The sequence below is a fragment of the Delphinapterus leucas genome, chromosome 2 (assembly GCF_059928025.1).
Source record: "Delphinapterus leucas isolate spDelLeu-1000000601 "Yukka" chromosome 2, BTC_Dleu_Yukka2, whole genome shotgun sequence".
In the NCBI taxonomy this organism is placed as follows: domain Eukaryota; kingdom Metazoa; phylum Chordata; class Mammalia; order Artiodactyla; family Monodontidae; genus Delphinapterus; species Delphinapterus leucas.
Window position 1 is genome coordinate 88,328,807 of NC_143130.1, and position 16,044 is coordinate 88,344,850.

The window sequence follows — 16,044 nt, forward strand, 5'->3', positions numbered from 1 at the left end:
GATCAGTGACTATGCCAAAGAGTTTCACTTGCTTATTGGAGGTCTTCTCTAGAACTTGGAAAGAGGGAGTAGATAAAGACAGAAGACATCATGCTCCTGCAATCAAGTTAAAATTCCTCAACAGTCTGTTTTCCAAAAACGCACACATTATTCATCTGTAAATCTAAAAACACACAGTAAGAAACCAGTAATTGTATTGTGGCGGAACATTCTTCTTTTACTTATTTTTAATGTTAAGATGCTATTCTAAGAGTAAATAGTTTTAGTAAATCTAGCAGGGAAAAGTCTTCCTCGTAGATACAGTGGATTACTCTAAATTTTGAGGAGATATTGCTGCTTTCCAAAAGGCAAGTGTTTATCACCAGCAAAATTATCTTTCATTCTAAGTTATAATGTCCTTGGCTGGCAAAGCCATCCTGATCTTTTCCCTTAAAATTTCAGGTGACTGAAAATGCCCTGTGAACAGTGAATACTATTATATAACATTTCAGCGTTTTCCAATGTGAAGGACCCATACCATTGGTGATATGCGAGATGGTTCTTGGCAGTATGCGAACAAAGCAGCAAACAACAATGAATCACGTATGAGTTATTCCCGTTTCTTTCATGCTTTGGCATGATTTAACGCACTTGGCAAAAAAGTACCTAGCTAGGCTTTAATAACTGACTTTGTTTTCATTATACTAGTTTTTACAGTTACCACCTTGACTTTTTTCTTATTGCCAGAGGTCTAGAACACGAATGTTTGTCTGGATTAACCATGCTCACAGAAGCACAACAAATATGACAGTACAGGCACTGCTTTATGTTCCAGAAACCCTTGGTCGCAAATCACAAAAATCCAATGGTCTTTTCTCAGGGCATATCTTTCCTTGACTCAAATTCTCCCCATGGACTTAGATACTTGGCTCTACAGGCATGGTGTATTGCACCATACAAGCTGGAGTCAAGCTGGTTTTAAACGCTGGTTCTTTACCTTACTGTGAGTCTACAAAGTCAGTCTACCAAATGAAGCTCAACTGGCTACCCTGGAATTTGAGGGGAATAAACGAGATAACAAATAGAGAACAGCTGGCACACAGTTCAACAGGTGCTCAGTAAGTGCAGATTTCCTCTTTTTCCTTTACCTCTCTCCTTCTTTGTCCTCAGTACTGTTTTTCTATATTCTCTTCCAATGATCGTATTCACGCCCATGGCTTTAATTATTACCCTTATGTGGGTAATTTCTAATTTCTATCACCAATTCTGACACTTTTTTCAGAGTACCAAAACTTAGGTTCTAAATCTGTTTGAAAATTCCACCTTGATGTTCTGGCATGAGCTTAAACTCAACATGTATAAAATAGAGTTTAAATAAAATCTTTCTCCAGATCATTTAGTTCATGCTATCACCATAACCTCTATCACTCAGACTCAAAATATCAATCATCCTAACTCCTTCCCCCTTTCCCATCACATCCAATTGAACATCAGTAAAAATTTTATATGACATTTCAATAGCTTACGAAGTGTTATAAACAAAACAAAAGCGTACGTTGTATCAAACCCCCCTCAGCCCCAGGTGGGAAAAATGATATTAAGGCAAGTTAGGAGATACACCCAGGTCATTAGCTAGAGAGTGGTTAGTCTAGATGAAAAACCAGTTAAGTCCTGAACTTGGGACTCCTCACTCCAACTGCTATGCTCTTTCACCATCTCATACTGCCTCAAGTTTTGCAGCATTTCTTTGCATCTGTCTCTCCTCTCCTTCACCACTGCCAACCCCAGAATTCAAGCCTGCCTTATCTTTCACATCCGTAACGCTTGGCTCAGTAAGGTAATAGTTGGTAGTCTGTATCCAGCATGGGATATTTTTTCTCACTTGTTAACTTCAGCAAAAATTTTAAAACCATGAAATACATAATACATATACTGAAAAGTCATCCACCTCAAAACTGACAGCTCAATGAATCACAAAGTGAACATCTATGCAACCCCCACTCACGTCAAGAAACAGAACGCTGCTAGCACCCCAGAAGCACCCCTACATACCCTCCCAAGCATTACTCCCCCACCCAAAGCTAATCATTTCCTTTCTTTTCTTCATAGATTTTACTACCTAAACCTGTATCCCTAAATCTAGTTTGGTTTCATGTGTTTTCTTGAACTGTGAATTTTCCAAAATGGCTATACCAATATACATTCCCACCAACAGTGTACAGTTTCATTTGTTCCAATACTTGACATTTTGTTTTCCATTTTAGCCATTATTGTGGGTGTGCCACAGTATCTCATTGTGATGTCAATTTGCATTTCCCTAATGATTACAGAAGTCGAGCACCTTTACATGTTTATTGGCCATTTAGATATCCTCTTTTGTGAAGTGACTTTAAATCTTACCAATTTTTCTGTTGGGTTGTCTCTATTTTTTACTGATTTGTGGGAGTCTATAAATTCTGAATGGCAGCAAAACAGACATATTTCTATTGTAGAAATGAATGCATTTGTTGGATGCTATTAGAATACCACTAACTCCTCTTACTCTGCAGAACCCCAAATTCACTAATGACCCTCTGGGAGGTAATGCAGTCAACTTTGTGCATTCTCTCTAAACCAATGTAGAGTTATTGTGCCATGGAATCTGCTAGATACTTGGAATATAATGTCAAAAAAAGTGATTAGGGACAACAGCTTTGAAAAGAGACCTGTATTGGAATCCTGTCTCTAACATTTACCAGCTTGGTGACTTTACGCAAGTTATTTAAACTGTTTTAGCCTCAGTATCCTCTTTGGAAAAATGAGGCTAATAATACCTATTTTAAGAGTTGTTATGAGGGTTAAATGAGACAATAATATGTAACAGGTTTTGCATAGTGGCTGGCAAACAGGAACATTTAATAAGTGGTAGCCATTATAAATTTGGTTATTTCCATGTAGCCTGCCATTTCGGTATAGTGGGAGAAACTGAGTAGATGTCCATTCCCCTCTTAGCCATTATAGTTCTCACTATAAAGTTAAAAAAAAAAAAGGCACTGGGTTTAGATTAGTCTTCTGGGAACTTGGTCCTTCTGACTCCCTTCATCAGAGTGTCTCTAGAGCAGTGCTTCAAAAATAATCTGTGGTGGGCTTCCCTGGTGGCGCAGTGGTTGAGAGTCAGCCTGCCGATGCAGGGGACACGGCTTCGTGCCCCGGTCCGGGAAGATCCCACATGCCGCGGAGCGGCTGGGCCCGTGAGCCATGGCCGCTGAGCCTGCGCTCCGCCACGGGACAGGCCATAACAGTGAGAGGCCCGCGTACCGCAAAAACAAAAACAAAAGCAAAAATAATCTGTGGTGAAAGATCATAGACACTTCTGTAAAATATAAAAATAAATTAACTAGAGAAGGGAAATAAAACAAAGGCATATACAAGATACAACAATACAAGCCCCCAATTTTTATTAGAACCATAAACATAAAATTAGTGTAACACTAATTGCTATAAAAGTTTCTAAATTCTTACTCTCGATTTCTGTAAATGCCTTGGACCAATAACAAAGGGTTTAGAGATTGGCGGTGGCCCGTGGCCCATACTTTCAGTAGCACTGCTCTAGCACACTGACAAAAATCAGACTTCTGAATTTGAAGGGCTGAGGTAGGTCCTAGAATGTGGAGACTCTACTGAAGGGTTGCTCTTGGTCCTGAGTCATCAGTTGGTCGCCTACTGGACTTTTTCTAGCCTTAAGCACAACGCTGTGTTACTCCTTAGCTTAAAAACGACCCACTGTTCCCTCTGTCTTAAAGTGTAAGATCCCAATCCTTTAACATGGCATCAAAGGCCTTCCAGGCTGGTTCCACACAACTTTTTTGGTCTGATTTTCCACTATTCTTTATTCTAGTAGACCTGCACTGTCCAATATAGTAGCAACTAGCCACAAGTGGCCATGGAGCAGTTGAAATGTGGCTAATTTAGGAAGTAAAATTTTAATCTTAACTTTAATTTAAAATAAAAAATCTTATACATAATTCAATTACTGCAAAACTTTTGAAATATGTTTGGAATGATTCGAGTATGTGAATCTACTTTTTCAGCTGTAAATTTTATGAAATCAATTATTGTGATATGCTATAAATGTAAAAAGCAACCAGATTTTGAACACTTACTTGGTAATGAGAAAAAGAATGCAAAATATTTAATACTTTTAAACATTGATCACATATGAAATGATACTATTTTGGATATATCGGGTCAAATAAGATTTTTTAAATTTTTTTGTTTTCTTTCACTTTTTTAATGTGGCTACTGTAAAATTACATATGTGGCTTGTGTTATATTTATATTGGACAGTGTTGGCCTAGACAATCATGCCCCAAACCTAGGAATCACTCTTGATTTTTCCCTTTCCCTGTTTGATTCATTAGCAATATAGGTCGGGTCTAATCACAAAATATATCTTCAATGCATCCACTTTATCTCTACTGTTACTATCCATGTTACTCCATACCTTAAAACCCTTCAGTGGCTTCTAGAGCTCTGAAACTTACCAAGGCTGCAGACTTCATCTTCTACCATTCCTTTCTTTGCTCTCTAGACTTTAGCCACATTGCCTTTCTTGCTTTCTCACCAAAGATTTTGCCTTACTATTCCCTTTGGTCTTGAACACTGCCCTCAACTTATTCCCATTCAGGACTTAGCTCAAAGAATACCTTCTCAGAGAGGCCACTTTTTTTTCTGTCTGTGCCACACGGCTTGCCAGATCTCAGTTCCCCAACCAGGGACTGAACCTGGGTCACAGCAGTGAAAGCCCAGAATCCTAACCACTAGGCCACCAGGAAACTCCCAGAGAGGCCATTTCTGAACAATCTTCAAAATTATGCCTGCTCTCTCTTCCCAGAGAAATGCTTCATCCAAATACCCTTTTATTCTCTTCATAAAGGATATTATGTGATATTACCTTTCCTCTTCTTTTATAAAACTTGTTTATGGTCTGTTCCCTCCACGGAAACAGGAGCAGGAACCTTGTTGGTCTTGTTCCTGCTTAATCTGTTCTAATGTGTAGAACAGTGCCAGTGACAGTTGCTCTCGAGACAACTTACATGAAAGAATACCTAAGTGCCTACTAGACATACAATCTCAATGAAGACATCCTCCTAAATGCTCCCTCAACACACTTGGGAGTCATCTTTGACATCTTTTCAGTCATTCCGTATCCAGTCAACCAAATCACCAAGCTCTCAACATCTTTGGTCATATTCTTCACTCCTGTTTGCCACTATCTCAGTCCAAGTCATTAGTCTCTCATAGACTGCTGTTTTCTCCAAACTGTTTTCTTTGCCTCTGACTTCTGCATGACAGTGATCTGTCTAAAATACAAATCCAATCTGATTATGCTTCTACTTAAAATCTTTCAATGCCATCCTCTTAGCTCTCAAAAGCTAATTTCTGCAAATGGCATTCAAGGCCTTTATGACTAGACCTCTTCAGACACATCTTTAGGCATTCCTGAAAAAGCATTATCTTCTTCGCCCAACAATTTCTCCAGAGTTTTCCTTTTAACCTTTGCATTTGTTGCTTCACCTGTCTGGAAGGTTCTTCCCCGACTCCCTTATTAAAGCTAATTGCTTCTCCAGTCCCATTCCATGCCTCCCTGACAGGTAAGTAACGGATTCCTCCTATATAAAATTTCACAGCATTCAGCAGTTTACCCTCATTATACTACTGATGATGCCTACTTACTTGTCTGCATTCTACAGCATAAGATTAACGAGGGCAAGGATTCTACAACCATTAGCTGAATGTTTACTCAGATAAATTCAATGTTAAAGAGAAGCATGTGACTATCGAAAGAAGCACTGAAAATATTAAATTGAAAGAAAAATAGAATAGGGCTCCTATGCCATTCACTTTGTTTCTATTTTAGGCACAACGCTTTAATAAGTTACATAAAGACTTTACAAATCTCTACATCAATAACACAAAAGGGTAAGTGGAGAAAGACTGTTTATCTGAGGCCACCCAAAATCTGTAGACAACATGTTATTTCATTTGTTTGTAAACTCTTCTAGATTAAAATCTTGGCGCTCTCTCACATATTCCCAATTCCTAAATATAAGAAGCCAAAAATTGTACGGTTAGAAGGTTGGAAAAGTCATTCCCAGGCTCATCTGTTAAAAACATTACCAGTGTGGTGGGTATTTTAGCAAAATCATCACAAGTAATTTAAACTCCTAAGACTCTTTGTAAATCACCATCCACAAATAAACTTTTGCTGCTTTCTTAATAAAATACAACACAACAAAAATCTTGACATTTCAGCCACGGAAAAACAAGACTTCTACCTCTGAGGTGACAGTAATCCAAGGGAATTCGGCGAGCAGTTACGAAAAGTCTACGAAGTATAAGGCATCAAAAGAATGTTTAAGAAAAAAAAAAAAAGGCGGGGGGTGGCTACAGGAATATGTACGTTTTCGTCACGAACTTGACTTGCTCAGTTTAGGTGAAGTGGAGAAATAACATCTGTAGTTCCTCCCCTTGTACCTCAACAGCGACTCTTGTCCCAGTCAGCCTAGTGGAATCTAGGGCGGCTTCAAGTTAAATCCTAGCTTTCTCACTGCCCTTCCGTCTCCCAGGACTCTGCTAGATGTCTCAGCTTAATCTGGAAGGAGTCAGGATTCCCCATCTCTCAGCTTTCATGCCGAAGACATAACGTTAGCACACGCACTTCAGCCTCCCACTCCTAGCCCCGCAGAAAGTGGCGGGAAGGCTAGGTGGCCGGCCTGCAGCCCCGCCGCGCACATGGCCGGCCGCAGCTCCTACCCCCGTGCCGCGCAGGCGCCGGGCGAGCCGGGACTTGCGGTCGCCGACAACGGATCATTCCGCCGCTTTCTTTGTGTGGCTCAAGTTCTAGAGATGGCATATTTTCCTCCCCTTTGTTAAAAAGAAAAACCAGGCCGTCTCGCCCCCTTCCTCCCGCCGGAATGGGATCGGGGAGTGGGTGGGAGAGGGATCTGCTGACCAGGGCAGGGGCGGAAAGGCTCAGAAGAGGGGCTGACGAGGGCCGGGTACGGGAGGGATGCTGGGAGCTTTGACTCACTCGCACACCATGTGTCCCTCCGCGCGCAGCACGGGGGACTTTTCGGTGGGGATTTTGGGCGCCGACCAGACGCGGCATTTTCGGAAAATAGCGCCTTGTGCAGCTGAAGCGCTTTGTGTTTAGCTGGGCCGCGTCAGCCCGGCCGGGTACGAGGCGCCTCGGGTCCCCGAACCACCTCCTGCTGCTCCCCGGTCGCCGCTCCCGAAGCTTTTCCAGGTCAGTGCGGGTCTGTGTAGGGCCCTGTTACCACCGGATGTGGAAGTTGATCTCTTCGCTGGTAAAAAATAATTCCACTTCCCCCGGAACCCAGATCATCCCCGCGATTTCCTGTTTATTGCATTAAGGCGCCGGGTTTCCGGGGCTCTTGGCCCCGCTTATTCCGCGGGGGTCGGCGGGGTCGGCCTGGGCCCCCGCTCCGCCCGCGCCGCCGGCGCGCTTTGTCCGCTCGCACCCCGCTTCTGGGAGGGGCGGGCAGACATGGTGGCGGCCGCCGCCCCCTCCTCGGCCCTGGCGAGCTGCGGCCTCCCCGCGGCTCATAGCCCGGCCGGTCCCGAGCGGCCGCCCCGGGGCGGAATGGGGTCGGGCCGGGGCTTCGGGGGCTCTGCGGGAGGCGGGCGAGGGAGGGAGGGAGACAGGCAGGCAGGGGCGGCACGGCACGGCCTTGGCGCCCGCCGCCCCGGGAGCCGCCGCTCTCTTTGTCTGGGCGGCCTGATCGCACCGCCTGGCTCGCCGGAGCGGGGAAGGGACGGCGGGGGCGGCCGGCTTCGGGTGAGCTGTGCTGCTGGGCCCGCGGGGCCGGGTGGCGCTCGAGCCGCGGCGGGAGCGGCCGGCCCAGACAGGGTTAACAGGAGCGCCCGGCCGGTCCTACGCTGGGCCGCGCCGTCGACTGCCTCGGCCTTGGGGACTCGAGTCCCTGAGGGGACGAAGCCAGCCGCTCAGGATGCTGGGCACTTCTGTTCTCGGGACTTAGCCGCCGGGATCTGCGGGTGCAGGGCCTCGGGGAAGAAGTTGGGAATTTTGCCAGGTCATTTCTGCCTGGGCACAGTTAATCAGTGTGTATTTAGTGTGTTTCGTTGAAACTCTCCTACCGTGTTGAACCAGCGTGCCTAGCCTCAAGAGTGCATCGTGAAAACTGAAACCAAAGGAACGATATAGGCCTGCTTTGTGTGTGTTTTCCCACTTGAAGCCTGTTTTCAGTACACAGACTGTTGTTTTAAAGCTGATTGGACTGTGGCGAACAGACATCTGTTCAAAGGAGGGGCAGAGACCACAGTACTTCTGAAGGGGGCTTCGTAATATGGAAATATTTTAAGTGCTGTCTCTGGACAGTGATTTGCTGTCTCAATTCAGGCAAGTTACTTTCTGAAGTAGTTTTTATTTGGAAAATGGTTTGATGTAGTGAGTAAATGATCCTTGTACAGTAGTTTGCCATCCCAGAATTAAAGAAGCACCATAGTTTATTATGCAGAAGTTCGTGGTCAAAAGTTCTTTTTGCAGATATTTATCTCACACATAGACCCAGCCAGCTTACTTTAAATTTCTTCTCATTGACTTGTAACCATCGACCTTGACACTTCCACTTTCAGGCTCAGATTTTGAATTTAAGGAAACTAAAGACGGCTTTATCTTTTTTCTTTTCTCTCTTTTGAAGTATTTATTTTTCCAAAAATAACAAAAGAAAAATCCATTGCATGTTCACATCAGTGACCTTTTAGGCAAGAGTGACATTGTTTTGCATTTCTGCAAGTCTTTAATGTCAGGTTTAACAGAAGATAGCTAGATTCTTAAACCTACTTCTGCATTCAGTCTGATGTGGTGTCACACCATGTAACCACTGGAAAACACTGTATGCTCATGCCTTTTTTAAAAAACTAAAAAATGTGTCGTTTCTATCTTCTCACAAGTCAAATCAGGATGTTATTATACAAGACACACTTAAAAAATATGGATGAGAAGGTTGATTCCTGTGCTTTTTTCTTGGACTCCAACTTGTTTTCAGTTTGAGATTTAGAACATTTGAAAAAAATTTAAGTGATTAAACTTAATTTTTAATTCCACAACTTATTTTTAATGATGTACACAAGTAAACCATGAATTCCGTGTTAGATTTGCTTGTGAAAACTTGTATGTAAATGTAATTTTTGAAGATAGGACACTTTCAAAGCAATACAGGAGTGCCAGATTTAAAAGGAATCCTGCACTGAAACCTTTGGTGAAACAGTGCTTTTGTATTGTAGTGTGTATACAAACTTAGAGTTAACTGTCTGTAACTTAGAGTTCGAATTGTCTATCTCTTTGAATCAATCTGGGTTTTCTAGGTTGGGGGGCAATTAAATTGTAGATGTGTGAAAATTTAAGGCCATACTTACTTTGGTTTAATGGTTTTGAAATGAAGCTAAATTCACTTCTAGTTGTTTTGTGAACTTTAGTCTGATTCTGTCAGTCTGTAGTTCTGTTCCATCAACAGGAAGCATCTGGTCATTCTTCATGTAATTGTTAGAAAATGCCAGGTATATTTTTGATGTTTGCTATTCAAATGAAAATAAATAGATTGGATCTTGGTTTGTCCCCCCTACCCTCAACTCTAAGATATATTTATAATGGGCCTCATCGTCCATAGAATGGACTTTTTTTTTTGGCCCTTGAGTACCTCAAGTTAGAAATAGTAACAAGTAAAGCAAACAAGTTGTTAGGGATTCAGAAGTCATTGCAAGAAATTTTGACTCATGAATTAATTTTGAGGGTGCAGTGCCATTTTGCAAGTAGCTTGAGTGTGGATGGGCTCCATCTCGTCTCTGCAATTGCTAAAAAACAAACTGAAACAAAACCTTAGCGTTCAGGGCAACTTAGTTTTCTAATGAATCATTTCTTTGGTTCCATAGCTTTCCAACTAGTAATCATGTTTCTACAGCACTAACGTGTCTACCTTAGGACAACGATAATTAGTATTATACTTAACTTTTTCTGAAGATGTTTGTTCCATCATGCTCTCTAGAAGGTCAGTTTATTAGTATTAGTGCCTATGTGTTACCTCATAATGTTGACAACAGTGCTCTGCACAGAGGAGATGCTTTGGTGCAGTCAACAGTCATTTCAGTCGCTGGTGGGCTAGTGCACTTTTATTTGGGCTGAGTATGTCCATAATGTAAGTGTAGAGGCTTAAGCATGAAGTGATTTCTCCACTGAAGGTAAATCCACATGCAGGGCCATTGATCTAGATTTCTAGAAATAGAAATCTAAAACTCTTAGCCCGAGTTCTCTTACCTTCTAATGGGAATGATTATAAAGGTTGGCAGTTAGGGCCCAAGATGCTAATGCACAAATAGAGAGTGTGGAAAAGACTTGATCATTTTAACTGTACATTTAATAAGAATAACACATAATTTTTTAAAAAGTAAATGTCATTTTGAAGTTGGTAGAACAGCATATAGAAAGAGCAAGGTGTTAACCCCACTTTACTTTTTACTAGTTGTGTTATACCTGGGGTATTATGTCAGATTTTCAGGTAGCATATGATATATCATATTGTAAGTGGGACCTTGCATCAATCAGTTCTCAAACTTTGTATCCGAATCACCTGGAGAGCTAATTAAAAAAAACCATGGAGGCCCAAGCTTAAGTAAGATAGGAACTGGGCCACTCTGTTTTTCTCACATTCCTTAGGTGACAGACAATCAGGTTTAAAAACCACTGAACTATAGAACATAGCCAGAGAATTCTGATCATGGGGGAAATGGAAAGGAGAAAAAGTTGAAAAACTGTGATGTTTGGCCCAAAAAAAAGGAGCTCATCTAAGAAATGATAGTAGTATTTAAATATTTGGAGGTCTGTCACACAGAAAAATTAGGTTTGATTTGACTAGAAAGAAGTAGGATCAAGGGGTAGAAGTTAGAAGGAGGCAGATTTCAGCATTCTTCCAAGAAAAATTTCCTCAAAACAGTAAAAATATAATGTGTTGTTTTGGGTGGCAGGCTGTCCCCTCCCACTGACTGTTAAAGTTAGGGATTCAAGGGTAGAGGAAATGATGTGCTGAATGAGGATTTGGGCCAGGTTTCGTTAAGTTCCCTACAAACTGAGATTTTATGAAATCCGTCTAGGTTTGCAGGTACAAAAGTGGAAGAGCAAAAGCTAATTGAAACAAGCTGGTTAGCTTAACTGGATCATAGTTTTCATTTTCTTGGATAAAGAGAAATGAGTATTAAGTGAGAGAGCTATTTGATGAAGGTTTTAAACCCAGCTGTGATTTGGCAGATTCAAAGCCTGAAAAATAGGCATACCTTCTGATGTGGAAATTCCTATTTAAATGAATTTATTTTGGGGTAGTAAAGATATGCCAATAAATTGGTAGCTGTTTACATACCAATTGCAGCATTGTTGATAATAAAAGCTGTATATTGACACATTTGACCCTCCTCCCCACATTAATAATGTAGTAGGTTATATTATCCCCCATTTTTCAGAAGAGAAAACTGAGGCATAGAGAAATTAGGTAGCTTGCCCAAGGTAGCAGAGTTAGAAATGTAGAGCATGGACTTGATTCCAAACAGTTTGACTCCAGAGCCGGTGACTCAATGCTGTGGAATTATAAACAACTTAAATATTTCACAGTGATTGTTAGGGTACGTCCCTACAGTGGGGTACTGCCTAGCCATTAAAATGATGGTTAGAAGAATAAAAACATGAAATTATGTCTTGGTGTATGTTAAGTGAAAAAAGTAAATTTAAAAACATGATTTTATTTTGATTAAATAACATAACATTGACATCTGGAAGGAAATGTGCCAAACTGTTAAGTGGTTATTTTTGAGTGTAAATTTATAGGTGATTATTTTCTTTTTACTTATACAAATTTTCTTACTTCTACAATGAATATGTATTATTGTGTATTAAAAGATACACAATTAAAAGATATTATTGTGATTAAAAAGATATTAAGGTGTTATATTTCAATAAAAAATTAAAAGTATTAACATAAGCTGAGGAGTTTGGATTTTATACTGTGCAGTTTATGGAAGTTGACTAAGGAATTGCACATAAATGAGAATTTGTAAGTGCATGAAGTGTTCTGTATTTAATGAACACATGAAGTGTGTGAATCTTTACCATTCTAAAAGTAATACATTAATTGAATAGAGAAAAATATCACTGACTCCTACCACCCTACTATAATCAGTTCTATATTTTGTTAATGTTTTCTTCACCTTAAGTGTAATATTTTAAATGTTGTATTCATCCCAGCTTAGTCACTCTCTGGCTCTGTGACTTGCTTAATCTCTCTGTGCCGCACTTTCCTCCTTTGTAAAATTTGAATAATTATAATAACTACCTCATGGTGCTTGGAAGGATTAAATGAGTTACTGCATATAAAGTGATCAGAACAGTGTCTGACACATGGTTAATAGCTCAGTAAATGTTAGCAATTATTGTAGGATCATAGTCAACTAAAACCCTGTGGTCTAATAGGTTTTGGAATTAAGAATTTTTTGGATATAGCTAAGGTAGTGTTATGTAACCCTTCAACAGTCCAGTGCAGTAGCCTTCTTCAAACAAGTTACTATTTCTGCAGCAAAATGTACGAATGTTTACACTAAATGGGGAAAATAAAGGCTATAAATAGCTTCATGTCAGTTTCTGTAAGGTTTCACTGCCAAATGCATTATTTTGGGTTTCAGAGCTGTTTTTTGGTTTTGGAATTGCAGTTAAGGAACCTGTGGAATTTACTCAATTTTGAGTCCTATTTTATTTTAATATTAAAACATTTTTAATATTAAAGCATGTCTAGGAGGTCTAAGATCAAGGTGCTGGCATCATTGGGCTCTGGTGAGGACCCTCTTCCGGGTTGCAGACTTCTCTCTTGTATCCTCACATGGTAGAAGGGGCAAAGGGACCTCTCTCAGGTCTTTTTATGAGAACATTAATGTCATTCGTGATCTGCCCTCAAGACTTAATCACCTTCCAAAGGCCTCACTTCCAATGCCATCACTTTGGGCATTAGGAGTTCAACATAAAATTGAGGGGTGGGGAGACACAAATATTCAGACCATAGCATACATTATGGTGTGTAAGTGAATGATCTAAAAAATTTCTTACATCCTAACTGGCTCGTGTGAACTCTGATCTTTGCGATTACTCCACCTATGTTCCTTTATCTATTTTTTTTCCATAGGGACCCTCAATTTCTCTCCCTTAGCTTATTCCTGTGTGCATTATATGTAGCCTGAACTTGCACCAGTCGCTTTTTCATATTTTACTGGGCTCCTGTTGTCAAATTTTCCTACCCATCTATTTCCTCTGTTCTTCCTCATAGGTCACAGTGTATTTGTGGAGGAAGGTGGGTAATTATGAAAATTTTTGGCCACTATAAATTTATGCTGGACAGATCCAATGGACGCTTGCTACTTAGCAATCATTTTATTAATCTAATATTTTGCTTTTGTCTCATATATCTTCCTCTCTTTCAGAAGGTGCCATTGACTTCTACTTAATTGAAAAAGAAAATAGAATACAAGCTTGCATTTTTTTTGTTTTGTTTTCACCATGACAAATCTCTATTCTTTCACCTTATTTTGTAAACTGAATGGAAGAGGAATCTTGCTGCTATACTTAACTTTTCCTCTGATCACTTTGATGGTTATCTCCAGGGGTTTTTCCTCCTTACCTTCAAGTATATACAGACTTCCATATTTTGGGAGAAAAAAATAAACTTTGATTAACTATTGCTACTGTTCTTTCTAGCTATCTTCCTCATTTCTCTTTTTTATTTCAAAAATTTTAAGATCTTAGTTAAAATTTCTGCCCTCAGCTCTTGCTGCCCTCAGCCCTTTTACTACTTCTTCCCTAACTTACTGCAGTTTTGTAACGACATTACATGTGAATGTGACGTATTCAGACTGTTGCTTCAAAGGACATCCTTTTTTCCAATGGTATTGGCTTCATCCTGATTTTATTCAGTTAGTGTATATGTGTTACTGTTGACTTCCACCTAGGCTTCTTAACTTTCTTTCCTTGCTTTTCATGTTAGTGTGCATCCTGATTTTCTTGCTACTACGTTTATTTATTTATTTTTTGGTTGTTGTTTCATGATGCTCTTAACCACGGTCGTTATTCTTCTCAGTACTTAGCCCTCTGCTCACCTCTCTTTGTCTCTTCTCCATGGATGTTTTATATGTTTATATGTTCATCAGTGTGTACTCTCCAGGTTTGTATCTCCAGTGGTTTACTGAATACTTCCATTGAGAGGCTCAAGGAATTTCCTTCACTTTTTGATTTATTATTACCCACTTTCCACCTACTCTGTTTTTCTTTGTTTTATCATCATACTTAAATCTTTTTTTTGCTTAATTAATTAATTTTATTTATTTTTGGCGGCATTAGGTCTTCGTTGCTGCGCATGGGCTTTCTCTAGTTGCAGCAAGCAGGGGCTACTCTTTGTTGCGGTGCACGGGCTTCTCATTGCAGTGGCTTCTCGTTGCGGAGCATGGGCTCCTGAGCGCAGGCTCAGTAGTTGTGATGCGCAGCCTTAGTTGCTCTGCGACATGTGGGATCTTTCCGGACCAGGGATCGAACCCGTGTCCCCTGCATTGGCAGATGGATTCTTAACCACTGCGCCACCGGGGAAGTCCCCATGCTTAAATCTTAAAGTTGTCTGTGATACATGTTTCTCCTTTATTTTGTATATCCATCAGTCAGCATGATTCTTTAGATTACTCTTTACTGGCTCTCTGTTTTTGGGATTCTGCATTGCCTGTTATTTGCCCTTTCTAACTTTAGAGTCACCTTCCTCCAATCCATCCTTCATATGGCTGCCAGAATAATTTTCCTAAAAATTTTTTTGAACCCATTGCTGCTAAACCTAAGCAGTCTGAATAGAGAACATGTACTGTTGACCTTTGCACTCTGCATTGTGCCAAGCAAAGTGAATTGAACTTGTGCTGAATAAATGTTTGAATGGATCACCGTTTGCTCAAAACATAGAACGACTCCCAATTGTCTGCAGGATAAAGTCCAAACTCTACTTTCTGGCTTTCAGATCTTTTCATATTACAGTCTGCTTCTTCAACCTTATTCTTTACTCCTTAACATTACCAAGGTAGTATTTCCTCTCTGTACTACACCATGCTTAGGCATAACTCTATGTGCTCTTCCTTTTCCTTTTCCTTGCTTGTCAAAATCTATTCAGCTTAACAGTGCTCTGTGCCAGGCACTGTTCGAATCTCTGGTGTTACAGTAATGAACAACACAGAAGACAAAGTCTGTTTTCTTGAAGCTGTCATTCAGGGTGGGGGGAGAGAGGGCACAGTAAACAAATGTCAGGTGGTAATGAGTGCAATGAAGAGTAAAACTGGATAAGGGGATAGAATGGTGGGAAGTGGCTCCTATTTTAGGTGGTCAGAGAAAGCTTCTCTCTTTGGGTGTCCTGAAATGAGGGAGTAAATCATGCAGTTATCCAAGTAAAGTGCTTTCTAGTCAGAGGAAACAACGTCTCCAAGATCCTAAGCTGGGAACATGTTTGGCTTGTTTGAATAGTTACTAAGACCTGTGTGGCTAGAGCAGAATAAATAAGGGGAAGTGATAGATGAGATTAGAGAGGTAGTAGGGAGCCAGATGATGCTTCAGATGGTTAAGTCTTTCATTGAAGAAGCCTTCCTGACTATATACTTTTGTTTGTTAATTTAAAGCTTCTCCAAACCCATTTAGCAACTATGGAAGTAGCTTCCAAATTACTTTTTATTGTGACCCACGGTAAGAAATGTATTTAACATTGTTAGCATACAAATGTATTGTTGTTTGTGTATTGTGTGTATGTGTGCACATGCGTATGGCTGGAAGAAATTCATGAAACATGACTTTACTATATTTGATATATGCTGATATTTTTTAAAGTGTTGGTTTTAACCCATTAAAATTATTTCATAGTCTGCTAATGGGTTATGACCACAGTTTGAAAAACACTGATCTGTGGTACATACCCACTTAAAAAAAACAACAAACCA

The 16,044-nt window shown here is 40.4% G+C and overlaps 2 protein-coding genes across 5 annotated transcripts in view; one reads left to right on the forward strand and one right to left on the reverse strand.

The window, feature by feature from the left end:
* USP8 (ubiquitin specific peptidase 8) overlaps window positions 1-6,746 on the reverse strand; it is a 128,148-nt gene extending 121,402 nt beyond the window's left edge. Inside the window, exon 1 of the mRNA XM_089907239.1 lies at window positions 6,297-6,746. The gene's annotated coding sequence lies outside the window, so the exon portion shown is untranslated. The remainder of the gene's footprint in view (window positions 1-6,296) is intronic.
* Window positions 6,747-6,857: 111 nt separating this feature from the next.
* GABPB1 (GA binding protein transcription factor subunit beta 1) overlaps window positions 6,858-16,044 on the forward strand; it is a 79,163-nt gene continuing 69,976 nt past the window's right edge. Inside the window, exon 1 of one of the 4 annotated variants that reach the window (XM_089907248.1) lies at window positions 6,858-7,267. The gene's annotated coding sequence lies outside the window, so the exon portion shown is untranslated. The remainder of the gene's footprint in view (window positions 7,268-16,044) is intronic. The other 3 variants (XM_089907247.1, XM_022587124.3, XM_022587123.3) reach the window with 3 other exon arrangements.